The sequence below is a fragment of the Microtus oregoni genome, unplaced genomic scaffold (genome assembly GCF_018167655.1).
Source record: "Microtus oregoni isolate MIOR12 unplaced genomic scaffold, Mior012 000000F_ref0000247, whole genome shotgun sequence".
NCBI lineage: Eukaryota > Metazoa > Chordata > Mammalia > Rodentia > Cricetidae > Microtus > Microtus oregoni.
Window position 1 is genome coordinate 21,938,610 of NW_024543059.1, and position 25,795 is coordinate 21,964,404.

Consider the following 25,795-nt stretch of genomic DNA (forward strand, 5'->3'; position numbering starts at 1 on the left):
AAGGGAGGAGGGGACCACACCAGGAACAAAAGACTAAGATTTATTGAGCTCCTGAGTGTCCTTAGGAGGTCTCTGAGTCCTTGGAACAGTTCCCAGGCTACGCAGGGCAACTCATCTTTGGAGAAGGGGGCAAGGCCCAGCAGATATGAGTGACTGATTTCCACACACCAACGCACCCATGTGGCCCAGGTTTCGCAGATTTAATCCCTTGGGTACCGCTTCCTAGGGCTGGGGAGGTGAAAGGGGAAGATATTCTCTGCTTGGTGGTCTCTTAGGGACCGAATGGGACCATCGCTGAAGAAAAGCTAGTAACAAGTTTGAAAGACACATTCAGCCTCTAGTTCCTTTTGACTTTTAGGACACACCTTCCTCCCCCGTGAACCAACCCAAACGAGTGGTAGCAGTAACCACCCCCTGCATACCCAGCTAGCCCAGAGAACAGCCCAGACTCCTTCCTGTCACACCTGGCAGAATCATCTGCAAACTGCCCACGCTCTGGCTGGGAGGCGGCTCCAAGGTGACGCGCCCGCCTCCGCCCCTTTAAGGCGGGGCTCACCAAGGGGTGGCCGAGGAAGTCCCGCGGCCCTCGGGACGCTCTTGTGTCCTCCGCATCTGGACTGCTTGGTGCGACCATTACCACAGACAACAGCAACGGTGGGTCCCACGCAAGTGAGGGGCGCGTGCCCTCAGCGCTCTGCTGGATTGGGGACTCAGCCTCAGAAAGGTGAGTGTGGTGGCTGGTTCACCTGGCCGCGTACAAGGACCGGGTAGCAGGGTCCTGCGCAGCCGGATACTGAGGCTGGACTTCTGTCCTTTTAAAGCCCAAGTGGGAGGTTACTGACTTTGGGGGTCCAGGATGGGATTTAGTGGCGTTCCGAATCAGTAGTTGGCTGCTCAGGGTTCCGAGAAATGTCTTGAGGCTCAGAGGCAGACGTTAAGTATTGGCGAACTTGAGAGGGCAGTCCGTTCCAGAGTTTCGTCGCATGGTAAAGGCCACACACCCAGTGTCTCCTGAGTGCAGCGGAGTTAACACCCTATTGCTGCTAGAATCTGGGCTCTGCAGAGGTCAGTCCTTTGCTTGGATAGGTTTGATGCACTCCGAGTTCCTGAAGATGTTGAGAGTCGCGTTTCATTCTCTGCGCTGGCATTTGCTCAGTTTCAGGACGATAGAAAACCTTAGAGTACGAATAGGTTACAAGGCTCTCAGCTACGGCACAAAACAAAGCAGAGGCTAACGATGACTGAAGTGAATTTGAAAAAAAAAAAAAACCCAAAAAGTTCCCTGTTCTTTAATAGAGCTCCGGAGCCTTGACGATTTCGCTGGTTGAGTCTTCTCTGTTCATGGACAAGCTCTTTTGCAGTGTAAGTATTCCAGCTGCAGCTGCAGGCTGAAGCCTGTGTGCTCTGGAAACCGCAAGCCCGGGGCACTTAAGGTATTAAAGAGCTTCTCCAGGAACCCTGGGACATTAGGACATTGCTTTCTCCAGGCATATGGAAGTCAGTGCTATTCATTGTGTGGGGTCTCTGGATGATGATGCCATTAGCATTCAGCCCTCGACTGGGTCAATAGCAATTCAATTAAACAAATATTGTACACCTGCTGGCTAAGGGCAAGCCTTCTAAAGAGCAGGCTGATCTAGGCTTTGGTGGGACAGATGTTAAGACAAGGGGGTGCGGCTTCGAATTTACAGTTGGCATTTAGAAAAGCCCAGGGTCATATTTGTGATTTACTTCAGCACTGTTGCCACAGGTACATAGCATGATACAGGGAAGAATACAAATCCGAGAAGAGTATGTCGCTACCCATCGTGTAAAGAATGGAGAAAACTGTCATTAAAACAAAATTAAGACTCAATGAGGATGAACTACACAAAGGGCCATAGGCACTTAATCTTATCGTGTGAAATACACATAGTAGATTTCAACACCCCATCCCGCAATTTGGACAAGGAGGTTGGCCTAGAAATGGAACGTGGGTACATCTGTGTGCTGTTTGATAGTCCCTGCTGTCATAAGATCAGATAATGTAGATGGGAAAGATTGGCTGGAGAATAGAAGCCAGCCATGTCCTGAGAATCTGCTGCCTTGGGTTAAAGCAGGCTGAAGCAACCAAAGTGAGCAGAGGCTTCATTGTGCTTTTGCTGCTGAACGGTGACCTACCTGGGACAAGTAGATGGACCGAGGGTTTTCAAAGGGAAAATTACTGTGTGACTTCTTTAGTCTACCTTAAAAGGATTCATAGGTCCAATTGGGGCTAGGGGCTAAAAGTTTGTATGTATTCTTTCTATGTCATCATTGTATGTGCTTCAACAGTTCAGTTTGATTTCTTTCCTTAGCTGGGAAGTGAATAAAGACCATCAGGGTTCCCTAGAAAGAGCCTCGAGTTTGTATGCAAATCCATCTCATATTAATTAGATACCTAACATCAAATAACTGTGTCCATCTTTCCACAGGTCCATCCCTGGAGATGTAGCCCAATGTGCAGATTTGTCAGGGAATCCTTAGCATCCCCATGTCACTTTTGTGTAGAATCCATAACAACTCTGCTAACCACATCTTGAAGTATACGCACAAGTTAGACACTTGACCTTCTAATTCATGTTACTCTGCCCTCTAAAATGAGTTAAGCTAGAACTCAGAATCCAGCCTATTTCTTGGCAAGGAGAATGTTTGCTTTCTTAAAACCCTTTCTGCAATTGCTGCCAACTAAACAAAGATTCAAAGGTGTTTATACACTTTAATTATTTCTGAGGCATTGTCATTTCACTGATGAGTAAGAACTCCGCATGTACAGAAAGGTCAGGTGGCATTTTCTGCCTGGATTCTGCTTCAGATGTGTTTAGGTTCTCTGTTTGCAGTGAAATTGAAAAACCCGAACAACTCGTCTTTCTGAGCAATTAAAATTGTCAGTAGTAGGTGTGTGTAAACTGTGCTTAATTTGATTAAGGTGGTCCAGTGAAGACAGAGCTGGACAGATGATGACTTGGAGAAATTTCCAGAAAACCCAATGGCCAAAGTATGTCTGATATTGGAGCTGTGATGTCTGAGGGTTTTGTGCATCCCCACAGGCAAAGAATTTGTGCACCCTCTTGAAGAAAATCAATAAAAAATTCGGGCATGAAAGTGAATATTTATTTAAATGAGAATGAAATAGATAAGAGCTTGAGTATTTCTCTTTTTTTTGGTTGCAAACTTATTGGGTAATTTATCAGAACTGTTGACAGAGCAATGCTTCCTGTTTCCAGCCTGGCTTCCTCCCTCCTGAGACTACTTAGCTTCTACCAGCTGCATGGATCATAGAAGCCTCAGGCTGAAGTTCCTGTATTCATAACGAGTGAGGGGCAATTTAGTGTCTGGAAGCCAAGGACTCCCAGGCTCTTGGATAGAGAAGAGGTAGCTGATGAGATAGCATCGACTCCTAGATTGTTAAGGACTCTTAGCATCTATGTCTAGTGAATAACTCAGAGATGACCCCTAAGGCCTTCTGGGGATCGTTTCTATTTAGTTACCATTTACTAAGAATTTTCTGTATCTTAAAGTAAGCTAGGGGCCTTATTGCTCAACCCTCCTCATCTCCAGGAGTGGGGCTTCATTGATAATGGTGCAGTGTCGGTGGTGTCTTCATGAAGGTTCGGTGAGACTTCAGATGGTTTGGAGTTGGTAGAGTTACTGAGTCTAGGAAGGGTTTTGTAGGTGAGCAGGAACACTGAATGTCTGCTGTTACTCGCTGCTCTCTTTGATGCAAATGTGTATCTTAGTCAGTTTTCATGATATTCTTTCAGACCAGCAGCATGAGCATCCCCGAGAAGCTCATGAGATACATGAGCTCAGGCCCACCCCAGGGCCCAGAGATCAATAGCTCTGGAGCTCTGGATCTGAACAGAGACGTTTTTAGTGAAACATCTAGGAGATGATCTCAGGCAAGTTGAAGACTGTGAACCACTATGGAATTTTACGAAACAGACCAGGCAGAGAGTCCCTTTAGATCAAGAAACAGAGAGGAGTTAGTAATAATGTAGATGTATTACTATTACAAAACAAGTTAAACATCTCCATTCTGGTTCCGAAATCTGAAACTTTGGGGGTATTGACATGATGCTTCATGGAGAAATGTACACACTACACAGCTTTGTCTTTTGCCCCAAATTATGTAAGATAATATACAAGATTACCTGCACGCTAAGTGCAAGCGAAACACAGTGAACTCATGTACAAACTTGGGTTCAATCCTTAAGCTATCTCACTGTACATATGCAAGTATTATAACATCGGAGGAATTATCAGATCCCCAACCCTTCAGGCATTAAGCATTTCAATTAAGTGGAATCGTACAGTAAGCACCAGAACTCATATTGTTCATGTGTATCGCCACTTATGTTGTGCCGTGCACTGTGTTAAAAACGGTACTGTTTAATCATAAGTTGAACCTTGAGGTAAGGTAGGGCTCTCCTTGCTTGGATGCAAGGGTTGGAAAACTTAAGAAGAGAGGGGGAAAAAAGGCTTTGCCTATGTTCTCACAAAAGTCTGAGAAGCTGTTCGGGTAGGATTCAGGACCAGGCACTCTGGATCTAGACCCACCTTTCTCTTCCTGCCACAGAGGAATTTTCATGGATGCCAATGTGTTGTGTTGGCCTCAGGGAGAAAATATGGAAGGCAGGCACAAAAACTATTTGGATGAACCTTTTAAACAGGTCTTTCATTTTATGAGCACCCTGGGTTACCAAGATTTTCTTTAGGGACAGATTCCCATATTGAAGGGGGACCGGCCATAGGATTCATTCCCATTGTGGGTGTTTCAAGTGTGAATGCGTTCTCATCCCCACTGTGGATGTTTCAAGTGTGAATGCTTTAATTACTTTCTTGTCTGAAGCCGCAAAGCAATCCCATACCATTTAAGAATTAGGGATAATAAAAAGGGTTATTTATTTGAGGGGAAAAACAGATCACCGTTCCAAACAGCAGTCCTCTCATTGCAAACAGGAAACAGAGAGTCTCCCACTGCTCTCTTATACTCAATAGTATAAGAGACCACGCCCCAGTGGGTTGGTATCGTAAAGGCTATTAGCTGAAGAAGCAGAAGGAGCTCCTGCAGCACTTGTCCCTGTGATAAAATACTCCACAAAAGCGATTGAAGAGAGGACAAATTGTTGAGCCATGATGGTGGGACTGTCAGCATGTGGTTGCATATAGTATCAACAGACAGCTTATATGCACTAACTTCAGTAATAACTCTTAAGGCCCACTGTCCCAGACAGCAGCCCACTTCTTCAAGGTCAGTGCCACCTCCTAAACTTTAAACCAATGACCCAGACAGTGCCTCCAGCTGGAGACCAGATCCTCAAACGTATGAATTTATGGGGATTATTTCACATTCAAGCCCCAGCAGCACTGAATGGACATAATTGCATAATGCGGGAAAGCCCTTTCCTGTAGCCATATTATGACCTAATAGTCTATCTCTAGTGAGTTTAATTAGTGGTGGTGGTGATTACCGAGCTTGGCTTCCTTTAGATATGCTGAGATCTGACTTGGAACTGGACTCGGGATAGATAGAACTAGGGGCCTCCTGCGTATGAGGCCAGTTTTTATTTTAGACTCTTCTAAAAAATCAAACCCTCTCCCCCAACCATAGAGGACTTGAAGGTGATGCATATAGCCATTGCGGGTTGAAAGATGTACAGAAGAGGTGTGCCTTGTGTGTTTTCACAACTATGTTTTTTTTTTTTTTTTGGTATTTTATCTTCCTTGAAAGCAAATATTCACATTTAATCTAAAAATAGCCTCAAACCATCAAGTTGCATAAGTCAAGCTATATAGCTACAGATGTGAGTCTATGTGGGGATGCACAGCATAAGGAAGGATATACAGCTACAGGTTTAAGTATGTGTGGAGATGGATAGCCTGATGGTTTGTTCTTGGGCTTGAACTTCAGGTTTCTGTCTTCACCTTTCGTCGAGTTTATGACAGGCAGCAACATCTAATTTTGATAGCCTCAGCTCGTTCATTCTTACATTCCTTTCTGTGCGTGTTCACCCATTGCTTGTCTGATCGGTAGGCAGCTATCGAGGCAAAAAGGAGACCAAGCCAAACATAACCTCTCTGGACTGATAGACAGGTGCAGGCTCTCGGGCCCTCTTGTTCTGACACCGTGAAATGACTTACTTATTGTCATTATGATTTATGTTTATGGTCATTCAGGGTTCAAGCCTGTTTGTGTAATTGAAGACAGTGCATGAGAGAAGAGTAGATGTACAAGGGGTGATGTACATGGGGGTGATGAGGACAAGGGAGGTCTTGACCTCAGGAGGGGATTTGTACCAGTGCGGGAGGAAGAGTTCCATGGTCCCTGGGTTTGAAATGGCTGTATGGCCTCACGGTAGAGAGGATCAGGACCATACAGAGTCTACTATCTTGCAAAGAGTTGTATAATGTAGAGATTTGAAAGAATGGGTCTTTTGGTAATGGCTTAATCATTGACTAATTATCACCTGGTTGAATAATGCAGCCGCTCTAACAACCGAGGGAGCCAATCGAATAGAATCTACAATTAAACAACAGGAGTGGGAAAATTAGGAGGAGGTTGCAGAGGACACATGGTCATTCCTCCCTCTGGCTAGGAAAGATGCTAAAATATTCCGCTTCCTTTGACATTAGGTAGGAAGAGGTTTGTTCCTGCCTTTTCTCTAGAAACTTGGGATGAATTCTCTACTCCCGGTGACCTTCATCACATTCCAAAGCTGGAAGTGTGACTGGGGGAAAATTCTCTTTGAGGAAAAGCCAACCAGATCTGGCCAAAGCAGTAGTATGAACAGGGAGATTGTCAAAAGCTAGTTTACAGAATCTGATGCTATAAAAATATCACATCATTTTCACACGTAAAAACCTTAGTTTGTTCACTTACATGTCATGTATTTCATAAAACAGTGATTTTTTTCCATGTGACCTAGATTGAACCCATTTTGTTGTTAATGCTAACATATTTCAGGACCACTTTTAAAAAGCAGAATGTATAGATCGTCTTAGATACACAGAGTTAAGTAGAAAGCTGTTTGAAATATACTAAAAAGTTTCTGAAATAAGGGTTTGCTCTTATTTGATCCTGTCCTGTGTGTACTGTGTACTAGAGTATACAGAGTAATTATTACCAAAACAAGCAGATTTCCACCCCTTTAGATTATAGCAAAAGGAGGGGAGCTAGACATTACACACTGAGTGACCTTCAAGTGCTGTTCCAGATAAAAGGCAGGTGCTATCCCAGCTAGCGGTGAAGGGCGACCTCTAAGCAGACCTGCTGACCATGGGAGGAAAGCACAGGTGGGGTGGCTAGGCGGAGATACAAGGAGGAAGTTTACAAAGCACACTGATGGATACTTTTGAGGAACTGCAAGCTTCAGTTACTCACTTTCAGCATTGTTAACAAAATAAGCAAACACAGAGACGGCCCATGAAAGTCCTCTGAACTGACGGTGAGGCCCAAAAGAAAACTGCTATGTGGATGTGAGTGGCAAAGGCCATGCTGTGAGAAACGCTGCCTTGAGACTTCCCAGTCTAAGAGACAAAGGAAGGACAATAGATAACACAGATGCCACTAAAGAGCAGCGACGGAGCCCCACAAGGCATTTCAAACGCAAACTAATAACGGGAACAACGGGATAATGATTATGTACCACTGGTTTGAGTTGGTGCATACTGGGCTGTTTTTCAGCATTATAAAATAAGCTGGAGTTTTAGATTGAGAACCTACTGGTATATCAGTCATGAACGTTCTATTTCTTAATTCGCAATAAGCAATATCATTGCTACAATAGCTTGGCTTTGAGTTAAAGATATGGTATCTATTGGTATAAGTAAATTAGCTCAGCTTCCTAGATAATGTTCTTTCTTGACATGACTTCCAGGGTCAGCTCTTATACCCCCTATTGTTATCCTATAAGTGAGTGATAGCTCAGAGGTGATGGAAGCTTTTGCCCCTCACATGATCAGTTAGTGACAGAGTCTGTTGGACAGAATGTGTCTGTAGCTGTCTATGCATGTCTTGTCATTCGGTGCTCAAACATCTCTTACCTCTTGCCTAAAAGCCTGGCCTATGATGGTCTTGTTCTGCCTCCCCCTCCTTCAACTCAACCTCCCCTTGTCTTCCCTCCTTATCTTCCTTCCCTCCTTATCTTCTTTCTGGTGTGTTTGCACTCTGCTTTTTGTCCACAAAGCTGAGTGTGTTGGATGCTGTAGGAAACCTTGGTAGAAGTCACCTTCAGCATTTGGGACTTCTGAACAGGTTGGATTGTCTGGCCTCTCTTTCCTTCCCTTAAGTCTCAGGTGAGCTGGCAAAGCGATGGTAGAATGAAAAGGAAGGTTCCCAGGAAGTTGTCTTTGTTAATATTTAATAAGACATGGGCGGGTCAGGGAGGCATATTATGAATTGTCTTTAAACCCCATGAACTTTTAATGCGTAACACAGCAACAAAAAACGTTTGAACAAGCAGGTGTGGTTCAGGCCCTGATTAACTGATTGGCAAGTTTGGTTATATCATTATCTACTTCCTCTCTGGCATCCAGTCTTGTGTCAGTTTCTAGCTTCATCGTAAATCCAGGGTACCACTTCACTATTTGATAGTATCGCTTCTGGGTGCCATTGTCCGCACAGGTTTCAACTTTGGGCTTAGTGGGAGAAGTTACTTGCTTTTTATAGATTACAGAACATCGAGAGCCATCTGGTGTGTCTTGCATTCCGTGCACTCACTCTCCGAAGTCAGTGAGTCCCTCCCTGGTGTAGCATTATGTTAGTCCTTTTACACTGAAGGATCTCTACTCAGTAGGAATGCCTTGGATTTGACTCAAGAGGAAACACGTACAACTTAGAGGCACAAATAACCAAGTAGGTTGGCGATCAAGCCCATTCTTGTTTGTTTAAGTTTTACTCCATGGTTGCATTTCAGATGCTCTGTTTTAGTTTTCCCCCTCTGTCTCACTTCTCATTGACATGCAAGACTCGTAAGACTTTAGTTCACCAAGACTCATTCCAACTAATATTTCAGGATTTCTTTTCCTTGTTGGATTCGGAAGAGGCTGGTTGGTCTGTTTATTCTCAGGTTCAATAATAAAGTAAAGACTCTTCAAAGCATGAGAGAGAATGATGAAAATGCCACTTTGATGAACCCCTTGGGAATCCTGCTGACTCTCTTATGGAGACGGGTGTGTGTTTCTCTGATGTTGCACAAAACACACAAATGCGTGCGCGCCTGAGCACGCACACACACATACACACATTTTTCTTGTCGGACTGTGAGGCGTCACACAGAATGTTTGTCAATGTTCCCTCTGCTTAGTGTGACCTAACTCGTCCTGTACACTCCTGATGGTTCAGATGGTGTTGTGGAAATGAAGCAAGCTGTCTCCATGTTTCATTCTTGATTGTTCATTGAAGATCAACTCACTCTGTAGGGTTCTGTTAGATGGTGTAAGCTTATAAAAATATGAACAGAGGTTGACATTTCCACACTCTGAAAATATCCTTGCCATTGATTTGATTTGGGTTCTTCTTTATATAACCATCATCATTTGGGTACATTTATCAAGTGAGTCGTTTCAGTATCTTTACTGCTCTGCTGTGGCTGATGTAGTTGTCCCAGTCTTTAGAAGGTGGCCACTATTCTAATTCCAGAAAGACTTGGGAGCCATAACTCAAAGTCTTCCATTTTTTTTTGTGTGTGTGTGTGTGTGTGTACATTAGGAGACATAGTCTGTAACTTCTTAGGTTACAGCTGTGGATAATCCAGCTAATAACAGTTAGTGGGAAGTGAAATAGAATTAAAGTCCCCACAACCCACACTTCAAGTTCCCTGTACCTTTGAGAAGAACACGGCTTGTGGTTCGTAGTACTTCCAGTAAGAAACCGACTCACTTTATGGTGTGCTCTGAGGGGCTGGGGGGATGACTCAGAAGGGAAAGCATTCGGTATCCAAGCAGATGAGGACAAGTGGGTCCCTGGAACCAAAAAGTGTCAGGTGTGGTGGCCTGTGTTTACACTTCCGGTGCAGGGGCGGTGGAGACAGGCGAGTCCTGGCAGATGACAAGTCAGCCAGCCTAGTCCAAATGCTGAGCTTCAGGTTCGGTGAGAGACCCTGTGTCAAAACTAAGTGACAGAGGGAGACACCCAACACTGACATTTGACCTTCACAGACACAAGTATATGCGAATGCATGCATGTATTCTCTTTGATATTTTTGTTGATTCCTTTTTTAATATATATATATATATATATATATATATATATATATATATATATTCCAACTAGGAATTCTGTATGTCTGCTTGTAGAAGTCTGGAAGTTTTCCTTGGTTTGCACTGACAACCTGAGTCTAACTAGTCAGAAAAGCAGTCTTCTGGCAATTAGTCCTTCCTGCCTGTGGCTGAGGGAGGGCACCAACTGACCTAGTATTTACAAAGAAATCAGTGGTGTTTCTTTCTCAATTCGTGGTACAGCAGGGGTTGAAATGATACACAGCTAAAGCCCCATCACACATGCCTTTCCACTGTTGGATGGAGTGTGAACATATAAATTTCCTTTTTGGAAGTGTGTAGGAGAAGGACTTGATGGAGAAGGACCAGTCTGGACTGAGTCACAGCTCATTACGTGCGTCCATGCACAGTGACCATGTCCTAAGGCGTGCCTTCAAAACTAATGTGTTCAGGGTTCAATGTGTGGGGAGAAAGTAGGCCGTTTCTGTCGTCATTAAAGTGTCACTAGCAAAGGAATTCTTTCCAGAGGCTGGGGGGAATGCTTAGTGGTGAAGAACACACGTTGTTCTTTCCGAGGACTTTTGTTTGGTTTTCGGAGTGGCTTCGAGCACCCGCTTCAAGAAGCTCACGCTGCCTTGGTCTCTAGCCCTAAAAGATCTGAACTCTCCTGTCTTCTCAGGCACCCGTATTCATATGCACATGCCTGCACACAAATGAACATGTGTGTACATAACTTAAAAATCTGTAAGACACGCTTGTATTGGAACATGAGGATAGTTAAAAAAATAAATTAAAAAAGAAAATTCTTTTGATTTGATTAACATTTCAAAACCTTAAGATGCCTGACATTTACTATCAGAATCTAACAGATTCTCGGAAGTCAGAAAAACTTGTTCAGCTATGTCTGTTTAAGCTAAAAAAAAAAAAAAAATGTCTAGATTCTTGTCTCAGTTCAATGTATTTTCCAGATGATGCCCTCTGACATAGGCATGGGCTAGATCAATTAAGAGACTTCTGTTCCAGGAGGCCAGTTTTCGAGGCTTATACCGTCTATACCTCCTGAAATTTACCATCGCTGTGCCTATGAGAAGAGGCTTGGGTTTGGACTCAACTGGGTTTGGGGTCAATCAGAGTTCAACTATCAAGCACGGCAGGTGCCAGTTGTGGACTTCAAAGTCTCAATATTTTCTCTCATAAATTAACGGTGAAAACACATAGTGGTGTTGTAAAGATTAGCAATGGCAGGTGGGGGAGAGTGCCTGGTATAAGATGGGTATTGTCTTATTTCCTCTTTCACATGGCAGGGAGAAAGTCTGGCTTCTAAGCATTTAACAGCATACAGAGGACTTAGAGAGCAAATGCCCAGTGTTCTTGAAGATTCAGGGGTTTATCCTATGTTGCTTGTCAATTTCTAACCCGTGCAAGAAAGACAGCAGGGGTCAGAAATGACATTAAATTATTGTATTAAAACTACAACAATGATAGCACCCAACTAAGATCTTTTTTTAGGTGACAAAAGTTAAAAGTTATAGTTAGTCCATATACTCAATTTGGGGCAACCTGTTTTAAAGATGAAGTGTTGGCTGCCTGCCTTCTCAGAGCTCACCTGAACCTTTTAGATGGACGCCTCACTTAGGAGGCGCTTTCTTTTTTATATTTTAGACTAAATCTGAAGTCAGAAAACTGCTAGCAAACACGAGCATCCTACCCAAAGGACAGGATTTAGTGTCTTCTTGCTGAGCACAGTATAATTCAGTCAAAACTGGAGCACACCTAAGCCCAATTTGACAGTTTCTTGGAAGACTAAACCTAGTCAGTGGCTTGCTGGACGCCTACCCCTGCTTTTCTAATTCATGGGTTGATTGGCCGTGGTCTCATGTGTATATGGGGCAAAAAGGAAGATTTAGAAATAGCTCCTAGTCTCAAAAAGTTTGTCTCTGATGAATGTGATGATTCAGTCATGTGATCCCAGGTACATGGGAGTGGGAGGTTGACGCAAGAGGATGGAAATATCAAGACCTCTCTGGACAACTTAGTGTCCAACATCTCAGATCTTGTATCTCAAAATAAGAAGTAAAGAGTGGGCTGAGGATTGCTCAGAGTACAGCCCTTTCTTGGTAAGCATTGTAGAAACCATTCTCTGTGCAGAGATACCTTGCTCAGCCTAGGCATGTAAATGGGGGGGGGGGGGGTTGTTGAAGACCTTGGCCCTGCCTCAATGAGGGAACAAGACAGTCATAGTTGACTTCTCAAGGGAGCCCTTAACCTCTCTGAAGAGAGGATGGCATGTGAGGTGGGGGAGGGGGGAGCGGGAGGAGAGGTGGGAGGTGGTACTGGGATTGGAATGCAAAAACAAAATAAAAAGTTAATTAACAATAAAATAGGCCTCAGGTGAAATCCCCAGTATAGGGACAGAAGGGAGAAAGGGCAGAACATGTTTCCCTAGGAAATTAGGATTTCTCTTCCTGAGAAGATTATCCATGCTATATTGTCTTGGGGACGGAGAAAACTTTGAAGTCACATGAACTGCTCAGAGCAGAGAGGAGGGGAACTGTGTCCCTGTTGGGCAGGATGGGAGGAAGAAGATTATTGTGAGAGGCTTGTCGTGGTTGCTGGGAGAGTCCTTTCCTGTGCACCTGCTCCTGCCATGGCCTCCTCAGACTGTGCCGTAGGGTGCCTTGCTATACTGCGTGGGTTATGGAAAGACAACTTGAAACAGTGTCATCTCCCAAGATCCAGGACATTTGGTGATGGAGACTTGGAGACAAACAGCATAAGGATCAGAAATGCCGTGCTGTGTCCCGGGTCTTATAGACTGTATGTTTAAAGCTTTCTCTGCGTCAGCTTACCAATCAGTGAAATAGAGTCTACTAGCAGGGTTATGAGGATTATATAACAATCTCCCTAAAGAGCATCATTTGCTCACTGTGAGGGGTATCTGCAGTCACTACAGTTTCCCATTGTCCTTGTGAGGAAGCTTATTGTCTCATTAATGAACCATTATGTGCCCCGTTGGCTTACCTCAATAGACCCTAATAATTGCTCCATATTTAAAACTCATTTACAGTATTATATGTCAGTGGGAAGATTTCTTGGGATGTTGCTAATCACTCCCGGCTTTTTGCATGTGGATCCTCTGAGGCGCATTGCAAAATGCACGCTCGGGAGTGATCAGTTTAAGCTGTTACACAAGAGTGTCCTCTTCTTTGAGCCGACAGTCACACTGATGGAATCAGAATGGCGGGGGGAAATCACTGTGGCTTTTCGGAAAGATAGAGATTTCAATATGGAAAGAAGTATTTTACACCTCATCATTGGAGAGGTTTGTCTAGAAGAGGAAACCATATAGATACTCTCCGGCTGATCTGACCACAAGCTCTGTTACTGAATAACCCCCTTGGTTGCTATGAGACAAAAGTGAGTGACTTGATCTTGACAAATGTCACTTGGATTAATCATTGACAAGTTCAGAAATAGATGAACCATGATGGGGGTATTCAGTAATTAGTATTTTAGAAACTTTGGTGTGTGGGTCCATGTGGCTGGGCGTGTGCATGCATGTGCACGCATATATGAACATACAGGATACATGGTTCATTTGCATCCACTTGGAGGCCTTTTTCTGGAAGGAGAGTAGAAGGTGTAGGCTTGAGGATATGGGGTTCATGTTCAGCTCTGGGAACCTTCAGCTCTCAGCAGAGTCTCTGCTGTTGATTATGTATGCCTCACCCTGATAAGGAAGTCAAGGACTCCATGGCCCACCTGTTGACTGCAATTTTGTAATGGCAATAAGCGGAGTGAAGTGTTCATTATTAAATGGTTCGGAAAATGCGGATGGGCTGTGCAGTAGGCATAACACACTCCATGCTTACATAGCCACTCTACTGCAGGTCCCCCTGGGCATCCAATGGGGCTGTGATAGGGCTAATGATCATTATTGATCTAATGTTCTCAAATCTGTACATAAATCCAGCCATATTTCTTATCATAGGGCAATACATTTTTTTTTCCTACAGCCTATAATTTTAAAAGGTTTAATGGTTATGACACCTGTTAGGTTGATGGGATACACTAGTCTCTAAGCAGGCTTGGCTTTATGGTAAATATGCAATCATGAAGCCAGTAGATTAGTAGTCTGGACACACTTGCCCCTCTGTCTTTCTACCTCTCTGCCCATCTATCCATTTGCCTAATTGAAGCATAACCGTCATGCACTAAGTATTTATGTGGACTAAGAAAATGCACTCATCCCCTCTGAATCATGTATCATTGGGACTGGAAGATTAAGTAGGTAGACTATGTGATCATTTTGCATCATCAGGTCTGTGATAAATGTCAGCGGGCATTGCGAGAGAAATTACTCGGCAGAGGTATTCCTTCATACCAGAAGGTGGGGCTTGGTGTTAGGCCTATAGGAGGGCACTCAGGGAGATGACACTTTCTCTGAGACCCCAGAGAGCCAGTGTTTGATTTGTGGCCAGGCCATGGAACCAATGACAGACTCCCTAGATTGTCACTTCAAAGGTTTGCACTCATGTTCTCTTTGTTCGGGTTCTGCAGCGTTCTTCTTCATGTGGACTGAAAAGGACAGGTTAGGACTGGGTAGAATCGGACCTTCCGAACATGAGAAGTCTCTCCTGGCATGGTCTTTGTCATGGGTCAGCGGAGTCTTCTTCCCTGCTATAGCCAAAGTCAACTGAACTTTGTGCCTCCTGGAACCTCACCTGTGTTTACTTGCCAATGACAATGGTTGGATAGGCAAGCCGTGGGTGGCGACTAGGCTTGTTTTCCTTCCTGCCTAAAACATGTACTGGCCTGCTTGGTGCTTCGAGCTCGGTGTAAAGTAGGCACTGGCTTGGCAGCCTCCTGCTGTCAAGGTTCAGCCCACTCACATCAAGGCACCTGTTGGAAATGAAAGCTCCCCCGACTTTCATTTGGAACTTGCCGATTTTGGAGGCCTTGCTAGCCATTTCTATTATTAATGAAATTGAAGTTGTAGCATGTGCTTTTGGCAAAGGAATCTAAGCAGGGGTGAAGTGAAGCCCATTAAAAGGGAGGGTGTCTGAACTGAGGGTCCTTCAAGACCGGTCAGTGAAGGGAACTTACCTGTTGTTGGGAATTATTCGAGAAGACCTCTGTGCTGTTGATTAACTCTGTGTACAGACAGCATAACATGATTTCTTCCAAATGGGAAGAAGAGTATAGATTTATAGCTTGATAAGGAAGCAGACATTTGCTTAGTTATTGAAACTCAGCTTCGGTCCTATTTGAACCATGGGATTGGTCCTATTCGAGCCATGGGATTGTACAGGTAGATGTTTACTCTTGCTGTTTTTTAGAGTCTTTTGTCTAAATAGAGACAAAAAATGTGGTAACATTGTATTGCAAATAAGTCAACATTGTTGCGAATTAATGATGAACTATTAAATAGGTTGTATTCACTTTCCTGCCACATACCTGTGTGGTATTTAGAATATTACAATCTTAAATAATATGTGTGGACATTTCTGACTTGGCTATTGGGAAAAGAACTCATTTGATACATTCTATTTTGGTCATCAGTGTCTCTTAAATTGATAGTTTTGTAAAAAAGCTAAGGGTATCCTTGGTGTTTGTGTGAATTCTATGTTTTGATATTAGTGTTGAGACAGATGACAAATCCCTGGGCAGGTTCATGTCTTGTGAAGTCCTGTTTCATACTGAGTCCTAGAACCTTCTGGAACATAGATGCTTACACAGTTGCTTGGTGATTCTCTTAGTTGTCCATCAGAAATCTAGGCATTGGGGTGGTTAGAGTATACCACCCCACATACACAAAACATCACAGCACACAGGTGTTTCTAGATACGCTCATCACACATGCACATAATGCCTATACTAAGAGGAATAAAAAATAAAAGAGGAAAAAATCGAATATTCACTGTCTTAGAGAGGAGTCAGCCATTAGAAAGCAGGTATTCTATGTTTGAGCCATGAGAGACACACCATCTCACAGAATTGCAAATAGTGTTTAGTTGTGGCTTTGGGGATTTTCCATTACAAATTAATGCCATTAGTGATTTTTCAAGTGGCTTCCTAGCGCTTGAGGATATTTTTCTTTTATTTTTTGTTTTGTTTTGTTCTTCAAGTCATAGTTTCTCTGTAGCTTTGGGGCCTGTCCTGGAACTTGCTTTGTAGACCAGGCTGGCCTCGAACTCACAGAGATCTGCCCGCCGCTGCCTCCCGAGTGCTGGGATTAAAGGGATGTGCCACTACCACCCAGTGAGGATAATTTTTAGTGGTTGGTTGGATAAGTGAACTAAGAAATCTTTCCTGTGTCTATTCATGAGCCTATTTTCAAAACTATGTCACTCACTGTTCGTCCCAGACCACATCTCCTAGGCTTAGCATTTACTTATCTCATTTTTTTTTTTTTTTTTTTTTTTTTTTTTTTTTTTTTTACTTTTTATCTTGAGCAAACCCAGACAGACATCCAAGTATTTACCTCTGACCATGGAATCCTTTAAAGTTTCGCATGGTGAGCATGTATTGGGATTTGGAACAGAAGGTTATGAACTGGGTTCTTTCATTTGGAATTTCCTTAATTTAGTCTAAATCTAAAAAAAAAAAAAATTAAGGTAAAGCCAGTGTCTCCAAAGAATCAATACTGGAATTACTTGGAAAACAAAATGTAGATAAGTAATTTTTTCATCAGAATTACTGGAACATGCATTATTCTTTTTCCCTTGTATTAGCCAAGTGCAGATCTTTTTCTTAGGTACATGGGATGCTGTGTTCCCTGGAAGGTGAAATTACTCAGAAAATTAAAAGAAAATTGGCCTTAATAATGCATGGAAGTTTTATGCTTCTTTATGAAATTCAGTATAACTGAACTGAGTTAGCAAATCCACAGCAGTGCCCAGCAAGTTTATAATCAAAATGAGTCATCGAAACTCTCCATGTGCTGGGAAATGTGAATTGGTGTGGATTGGTAGTGCGGGGAGCAGCAACAATGCCCTTGCCATCTGTTTAAGCAGACACAGAAGTAGAAGGTATTGCATTGGCTTGCAGTCTAATGTCAGAAGGATGAATGCGAGACACAGTTAAGGAAGAGTGGTCCTGGGTCCTGGGAAGATGTCCTGGAGATAGAGTACTGCTGTTGTACACAACGGGACAGAGTTTGGGTCTCCAGCACCTAAAAGTCAGGTGCTGCAGTACATGTCTGGAACCCCAGTGCCAGGGGGACAGAGACTGGGTAGGTCAGTCAGCCTATCCAGCACAGCAGTGAGGTCCAGATGCAGTGAAAGGCACTGGCTCAAAACACAAGGTAGAAAGCAATAGAGGAAGTGTCCTGACCTTGACCTCTGATGTCCAGACACGTGGGAAGGTTAGCACATCCACTCACAGGTACACACACAGTCAACACACAGAGACACACAGGTACATACACACAGACATAGATACACACGTAGAGACACATACACACATACTCATACCAGAAATATAAAAACCAATCAACCAGAAAAAGAGAAAATCAGTAATATAAAAAAAATAGCAAAACAAAATGCACTCCCACCCCAAATACTTAAATCATGGAGTACATAAACAATGTATTCAAAGTTTACCAATACTGTAAAATCATTACTGGTTCAGTACTAAGTCAGTTTTTCCTGCTGAGTAATACTCCTTCCCATGACCATGAACATTTTGTTTGCTTTTGGGAGAGCGTTTCTTCTGTCTGTGGCCTACTGAGGATAATAGAGGCAGCGCTCTCACACACATACGCCTCTGTGGGTCCCTGCTTTCAATTCTTTTGGATATATATGGCGCCCTGGAATTTCCTAATGTGATGAGATTTAATATTGTGTGAACTGCCTACATAGTGTTCTAAGAGCTGATATCCATGTCACATTCCCAAGAGGGTTCACAGAGGTCATGATTTGTCACATCCTTGTCCACTCCAAATATTTCCTATTTGGTGTGACCTTTCCTTACTGACTGTGAGGTTCACTGTGCCTTTCTTTCAGCTTCCTCTGATAACTGATCATGTTGAGAGCAACGGTTGACAGACGTTTAGTACACATCCAATCCTTGACTCTGAAGTTTCACTGAAAGAAAATTACCTGGAAAAGGAAACGATCTGGATTCTAGCCATGATTCCGTGTCTAGCTAGTCATTTGACCTTCAGTTCTGTTTAACAAGTGTTAATTAGGCCACTATCAACCATTAATCGCTGTACCTCCTACAGTGGAGAAAAGTAACTGACAGAATTTCCATTCGTTTCAGCTTACAATAATGAAAGCACCTTTAAGAAGGCTCCATCCATACCTTTGAAAATCTGAAGTGTTTAACTGCACCTAAAATTGTAAATGTGACATAAACTCTCTTCAGAATTAGGTGAGATTACCTGCAATTAAAACAATGCATGAGAACGATAACTATAACAGAGAAGTTATTTTTTAAAGGTAATCGTAAGATCCTGGAGGCCTAGGGCCTGTGACCTAAAAACAAACAAACAAACAAACAATAAACAAATAAAAGCTCGATGAACTGAAATCATGAACCAAAATTTTGTGCCTTATATTTCTTCTCTCTATGGTCCTTGGCACAGAAACACAACGAAGTGTTTCTTAACTTAACCTCACAGTGAAGTTGATTTTATGTCATTCTGTATATGGTTAATTTCTTTAAAAGCCGAATCCTTCTTAACCAGGTGATGCCATGTGTTGCATCTCTGCAGCAAGGTTTGAGTTTCTCTCTTCTATTTTAAACCCAGCTTTTGTGCAAGATTGTTCTTACCCAGTCTTGTTTCTCTTCCTTCCCAGCTCGCCTCCTCCTGTCATTTACATTTCCAAACCTGCTCAGCCTGCTCCAGAGCCAAAGCTGGATGCAGCTGGCCATCCTCACTGGCTCTCTGGAGTACCGGAAATGGATGCTCACTTTCTCTTAATGTCTTCATCCTCAGTCAGCTTCCCTGACCCCGCCCTGCTTTTCAGACTATCCTTCCTGGCCAGTTGATTCATTTTTATTCTAAGTTCAATTTCGTCTGTTTTGCCTCTAAGAGATAAGTTTATTTCCTAATCTTATTTTGTTTTCAGCCTACACCCTTGCTAAAGTATGAATAAGGGCTTCCATCACCTACAATTCTACCTAGACTTTGTTCTTGACTGGACTCTGAGTATTCAGGTACACTGGATCTGTCTCTCTCACGTTTAGAGATTTGAGTCCTTTCAATGGACCTCACCAAGCCTGGCACTCGCTTCTCTCCTGTCGACGATCACCCTTACACTGTTTTCTTGTGTTTAACAGGTGACTGGGCCATATTCCTTGCTTTTGCCTCAGGCCTGCCTCCCAAACATACACAATCAACTACTGACAGTCATTCCTCTATATTCGTGGGAGTTTAACATCAAGATCGTTAAGCCCAGAGATGTTCATGTCCCTTATATGAACTGCCATGGCATCTTATCTAGTATCATATCATAGTTATCATATGCTCCTCTGTGACTTAAATCATCTTCAGCTTCCTCCAGTTGCTTAAGAATACATCATAAGGCTCTTTGTTTGTTGTTGGTTTTTACTGTGGTGCTGATTGAACCCAGGGACTCATGCATGCTAGGCAGATATGCAATACAGAACAACATCTCCAGCCCTGTGTAAGTGTCTTAGTATAATATTGCTTGGGGAAAGGCGTCATGAAACATATCTGAAACATTTTTGATTCACAGTTGGTTAATTCACAGATATAGCACCCAAGGGTGCAGAGGGTTGATTGTCCACAGCTCAGCTTCTCATTTGACCATTGCATCTTCATTCTATTTAAAATCTCCTTGGTCTAAGCCTGTCTGTATGGTAGGTAAACTCATCTTTTATGTGTGCTTCTGGTACCCACTTCTTAAGACTTTGTGGCCTTCTCTATACCTTTACTTTGTTTTTGTATCTCTCTCTCATGTTGGACCCTAAATGTCTCAGGAGATCAAACCACATATCGTATTCTTTCTTCTAACACCTGGAAAGGAATGAGACCTTCCTTAATCATTCTACTATCTTTTTCCTTTTGTAAAATTTAGAAAGCATAAGAATGGAAAGCATGCGATGGTTCCGCATCGTGGCGTGTCACAGGCTGATGTGTCTAGTGAGGTGTTCATATAGCGTAACCAATAAATACAAAGGACCAGAAAAACAGCTGGTCTTGGGTTAAGGAGATGAGGTGTTGCTGTGAGCAATGGTGGGGGCAACCAGTGTCTCTTTCAGACTCCTGGCTCCCTCTGCCCTCCAGCCCACGGTTTGCTTTCTCCTTCAGTGACTCCACTTCCCAGCTACTGTGAGAGCTAAGGTCGAGCACGTGTGTATGACGCTGTTGTGGCGGTGGCGGCTGACACAGTAGAACGCTTCCAGTACCACAGTGGTACTTGATGAGTGACATCTGGAAGTCACCGCCTATCCAGTTCTGTTTATGTTGCTCTTTTCCCCACTGAAGGATACTTCATTCCTATCGTCTCTGCATGTTTCAAACTATCCCTATCCCCTCTAATGTGCCATTAACTCTGTCAACCCCAGTGTCAAGTTAAGTTTTTAAATTAAGTTTTAAATTTCTCTTTCAGAACTGAAACCTCATTAGACAGGTCATGTGATTTCCTCCAGCCAGAGATGGCTGAATAGCCCTGATGTGGTGGTGGGGGAAACTGGGAAGGCTGGCACTGGCATTCACCAGTTGACAAGTTGACAATAGTATTTCTATTTTTAAATTTAATTTTTTTATTATTTTTTGGTTTGTTTTTTGAGAAAGGGTTTCTCCATGTAGCTTTTGCTCTGTGGGACCAGGCTGTGCTCGAACTCACAGAGATCCGCCTGGCTTTACCTCCCAAGTGTTGGGATTAAAGGCATGTGCCACCACTGCCTGGCTTTAGTATTTCCAATCTAGATTTACTTCTAAATTAAACCAGGGTGATTTTATCCAGCTCTGTGATGCTTATGAAGATTCAGAAAAGTTACAGATTAAAAAAAAAAAATTCAAGGACTGGTGAGATGGCTCACTGGGTAAAGGAACTGGCCGAGCAAGGGAGCCTGGGATTAGAGTTTGACTTCTGGAACTCATATGAAGGTGGAAGGAGAGGAGCAATGCAGTGTTGTCCTCTGACCTCCATACCAGTTCCAACAGCAATTGGCCGACACAGCTCTTGAATGAATGAGGGAATTTAAACAGTATACTTGTCCTATGAGAGAAGTCATTAATTTGCCATTGATGGAAACCTTAAATGATTGATGAACATTTATTTAGAAAGTAATCCTTTTCCTTGAGACAATTTTCAAGCTGTCGTTTTGTTAATAGTTCAAACAAAGCCCCTGCATTATTATTCTGAAGCTTGGAGTTTTGAGGTGCCTTTCATCTGGCACTTTTATAAAAGATGAATTATGTTTGGGAAAAGCCAATAACTGGAAGCAGGACTTAGCGAAGATGGACTTCATGAGGACAGGATTGTTTAGAAGTCTCCTACTTGGGAGCTCACCAAATCCAGCTGGACCAGGTCTGAACGAGCATGTGATTAAACCAGACTCTCTGATTGTGGCTGAAAATGGGGGCTGACTGAGATGCCATTGATAAAGGCACTGGGACTTGTTTTTACAGCATGTTCTGGCTTTTTGGGACCCTAGTCTATATGGATGCACAGCTCCCTAGGCCTGGATGTAGTTGGGACTGCCTTGGACTTCCCACAGGGCAGGGTTCCCTGCCCTCTCTCCAACAGGGAGGGGGAGAGATGATGGGGAGTGGGGGAGTGGGGGAGTGGGAGGGGATTGGAAGGAAGGAAGGAAGTGTAAATATTTGAATGGAAAAATAAAAAAAATGAAAAAAGGAAAAAAATAAGTTAGGGAAGGTTGATAAAACTATGCCTATGTACTGTAAAAAACCACCTTGAAATAATGAAGTAAATAGATCTGAAAATTAAAAAAAAGAAGTCTCCTACTAAGGAGGATATTTTCTAAAGATAATAGTAAATAAAAAAGAACAATTAGTAAATTAAAAACTATTAACATTTTTATTATTTAATTTTCTCTGTAAGAGAAGTCTATTAAGGGTAGAGATGATGTCAAATATATCATTGGGGTATGGTGGTCTGAATGAAAATGGCCCAGATAAACTCACAGGGAGTGGCATTATTGGAGGTGTGGCCTTATTGGAGTAAGTGTGGCCTTAATGGAGTAGGTGTGGCCTTGTGGGAAGGGTTCACTGAGGGCTGAGGGCGGGCTTTGAGTCCCAGATGCTCAAATCTCTCTCCCTTCTGCCTTTCTCCCTCTCTCCCTTCTGCCTGCTGATCTGGTTGTAGAACTCTCAGCTTCCTCTCCAGCACCACTTCTGCCATGATGGAAATGGATTAAACCTTTTAACTATAAGCCAGCCCCAATTAAATGTTTCCTTTCAAGAGCTGCCATGGTCATGGCATCTACTCACAGCAACAGAAACCCGAACAAAGACATGAGGGAGTTTTCTAATTTTTGGAGTTGGTCAGCCAGGTATTTCCTTGACTTAGTGCAGAAAGAAGATCACAAGACGGACTGTCTGTAGAAGAAATGCAGGTGGAGGTCTTTGGTGTTAGCAGTAGGTGCTGATGGTTCCACACTTATCTGTTCATTTTTAATTTATTTTGAAGGCGCCATTATCGTTTGATGTAACATGAATTTTAATAATTTTATTGGCACTCATTATCTGGGTAGTAATAGATCCCATATTAGATAAAAATCCTTCCCCACAGTCTTACAAAGGGAGTTCAGACTGCATCAGGGATCATGTCAGGGATGGCGCTAAGAAGTGGATACAAACACTTACATTTACACTAACTGGATTTAAGGATAGAACAAGGGAGTAGGTTCTGTTCTGTCAGAACAGCTTAGTATCCTGGTGGTCTCTGTTTAGGCTGAGAATCAAACCCTTTGCCATTGCAACACAATGGTTTTCCAATGTGTTAGATTGCATCCATAACTGTCCTGCGATGCACGTGGCCAGGAACCCACAGGTTAGGCACACCTGATAGTAAGAAGAGTGAAATCAGCGTGAACAAAATAATTGCTTCAACTGTGGAATGATGATGTGAAAATATTGTCTTTTGACCTTAAGGTTTGTCTTTTTCTTTAATACATCCCAGGCATGTTTTTTTTTTTTAAAGGAGAGATGATCTTTGCCTTCTGAAACGTTCCATGAAAAATTTCACTTTGTTTTCCTAGCGCCTAACAACTCTTGACATTTTTGGTAGAAAGATTGTGCCCACCCCCATATCTTCTTAGTGACTCAAATTCACAGTGTGCTTAACTTTGTCCCTGTGTTCTTCCTGTACACAGAACAGAGCTCACTGCAGACAGTTGTGAACATTGTAGTATATTAGTAAGGTTACATGGCGTTGCTTAGATGGAGAGGCCTATGACAGTGTCACTACTGAAGGTCAACAGGGCTGACCTCCATAGAGGTGAGAGACCAGAGGAGAATCACAGAAAAGACGTGAAACTTCCCTGTGTCCTTAAATCCTGAGCAGACATAGCGGGCAGCACACAACCGGGGTTGCAGTCCATGGCCTCTTATTTCCAGCAGGGTGCCAAGCTGGAGAAGCCAACCACAATCCCAGGAACCGTTGAGACTTGCAGCTCAGCTGATCTCCCGCCTCAGCTCATGACCTGTCTGACCATGTTCTCCATGGTAGATGCCGGGGAGTCTTGGACTACCCAGACCTGCTGATATGCCATCATTGTTTTTTTAATGCTATAAAGTTGAGAGGTGGATGTCCGTTGGTGAGGGTTTCTGTCCTGCCTGGTTCCCGCAGTCGTTAAGTCCCAAAGAAATCACACAGAGGTCTACATTAATCATAAACCGATTGGCCCATTAGCTCTGATAACTTACATTAGCTCATTATTCTTATCTGTGTTACCACATGGCTCAGTACCTTTTTCAGCTGTGTAGTCACATCTTGCTTCTTCTGTATCAGGACAGGACTGTGTCCACTTCCCAGAATTCTCCTGTTCTCCTTGACCCGCCTCTACTTCCTGTCTGGTTGTCCCACCTATACTTCCTGTCTGGCTACTGGCCAATCAGCGTTTATATAAAACATTAGTGACAGAATATAGACAATTGTCCCACACCAGATGTCTGTGGGGGAAAGTCCCAGATAGTTGGAGGAGGAAGTGGGTACTGGGTATCATGTATGAAATTCTCAAAGAATAAAAATTTAAAAATTGGTATTTAAAATATAAATCCCTCGAGTCTTCTTATAAGACTCACCCTCTGTGTCTAGCCATGTCTATGTAAATGCACTTAGGTGACCACTGAGGTCTCTGCCAACCCCTGCCCCTTCATTGCTTTGGTCTCTTCTTAATGATGGGCAGACCAGGTTGTCGCAGATATGTTTACCTCTTCAGTATTTGAAGCCAGAGGAACAGGTGTGACTTTAGGGCTCAGTGTGAGCTTTTCCTTCTGTCTAGAACTCTCTCCATCTTAAGCAGCCATTCATTCACTGTTCGCATTACTCCTTATCCTGAGTTGAATGTATCTCCCAGTTTCCTCTATTGGAAAGTTAATCCCCAAATTTGTGTGTTCATGACACACGGAGAGAGAGGACCTCTGGAGGTGATTAGGGTGTGATAAAGCTGTGAGTTGGGGGTCCCCACAATGACGTTACTATGTATAGAAACTAGATGTGAGTTAGCATGCTAAGTCTCACCATGTGACCTATCTGTGACATTATGATGTAGCAAGAGGGCCCTCACTAGATGCTGGCGCAAGACTCTTTATTTTATTTTATTTTGGGTTTTTAAGACAGCGTTTCTCTGTAGCTTTGGTGCCTGTCCTGGAACTAGCTCTTGTAGGCCAGGCTGGCCTTGAACTCAGAGATCCACCTGCCTCCCCCTCTCCAGTGCTGGGATTAAAGGCGTGCACCACCACTGCCTGGCTTGACATAGTAGTCTTAGGTTTCAGGCTGTAGATCATGTAAGCTTCTATTCTTCATAAGTTAATATAGTCTCGGATATTTGGTTCTAACAACAACAAAAAAATTTGGACTAGGACACAGCTTCTCTTGACTCTAGTTTCCTTTCTGAAGACATAAACCTTCACTGTGTGGATGCTCGTGTGGGTAGGGCCCTTATGTGATTTAATCACTCAACTGATGGGTGTAGAAGAAGTCAAGTCAGGCTAGGAACTGTGAACTTGGAAGTTCATCCACAGGAATAATTTTCAAACTGATCAGGTGAAATTGAACCCTATCTCATACATCTTGAACTTTTTAGTCACGGCATGTGTTCACGTCAATAACCCGGCAGTACTGCAAGGTAAAAGGTTCTTTTTTTGTTTGCTTGTTTTGCGTTTGTGAAAGTCCACTTTTTAAGAATATTCGTTTTCATTTCCTTATACTGACCTCTCATCACCCTCAAGGGTCAGGGTCATTCTAATCATTGTGCGCAGCGTCAGGGCTGAAGGAAGTTAACTGGATGGCTCAGTCCACACACGGTGTAGAATATGTTTGCTTCCTAATGTGAGCCTGAGTGACTGTCAGCTGTCCCAGCCCAGGTGCCGATTGTCTTGTTTGATTACACC

General features: G+C 43.1%; 1 protein-coding gene across 1 annotated transcript in view; it reads left to right on the top strand.

Moving 5' to 3' along the window:
* The first annotated feature begins 585 nt into the window (after positions 1–585).
* Positions 586–25,795, top strand: part of Mctp2 (multiple C2 and transmembrane domain containing 2) — a 221,977-nt gene continuing 196,767 nt past the window's right edge. The window contains exon 1 of the mRNA XM_041638380.1: positions 586–724. The gene's annotated coding sequence lies outside the window, so the exon portion shown is untranslated. The remainder of the gene's footprint in view (positions 725–25,795) is intronic.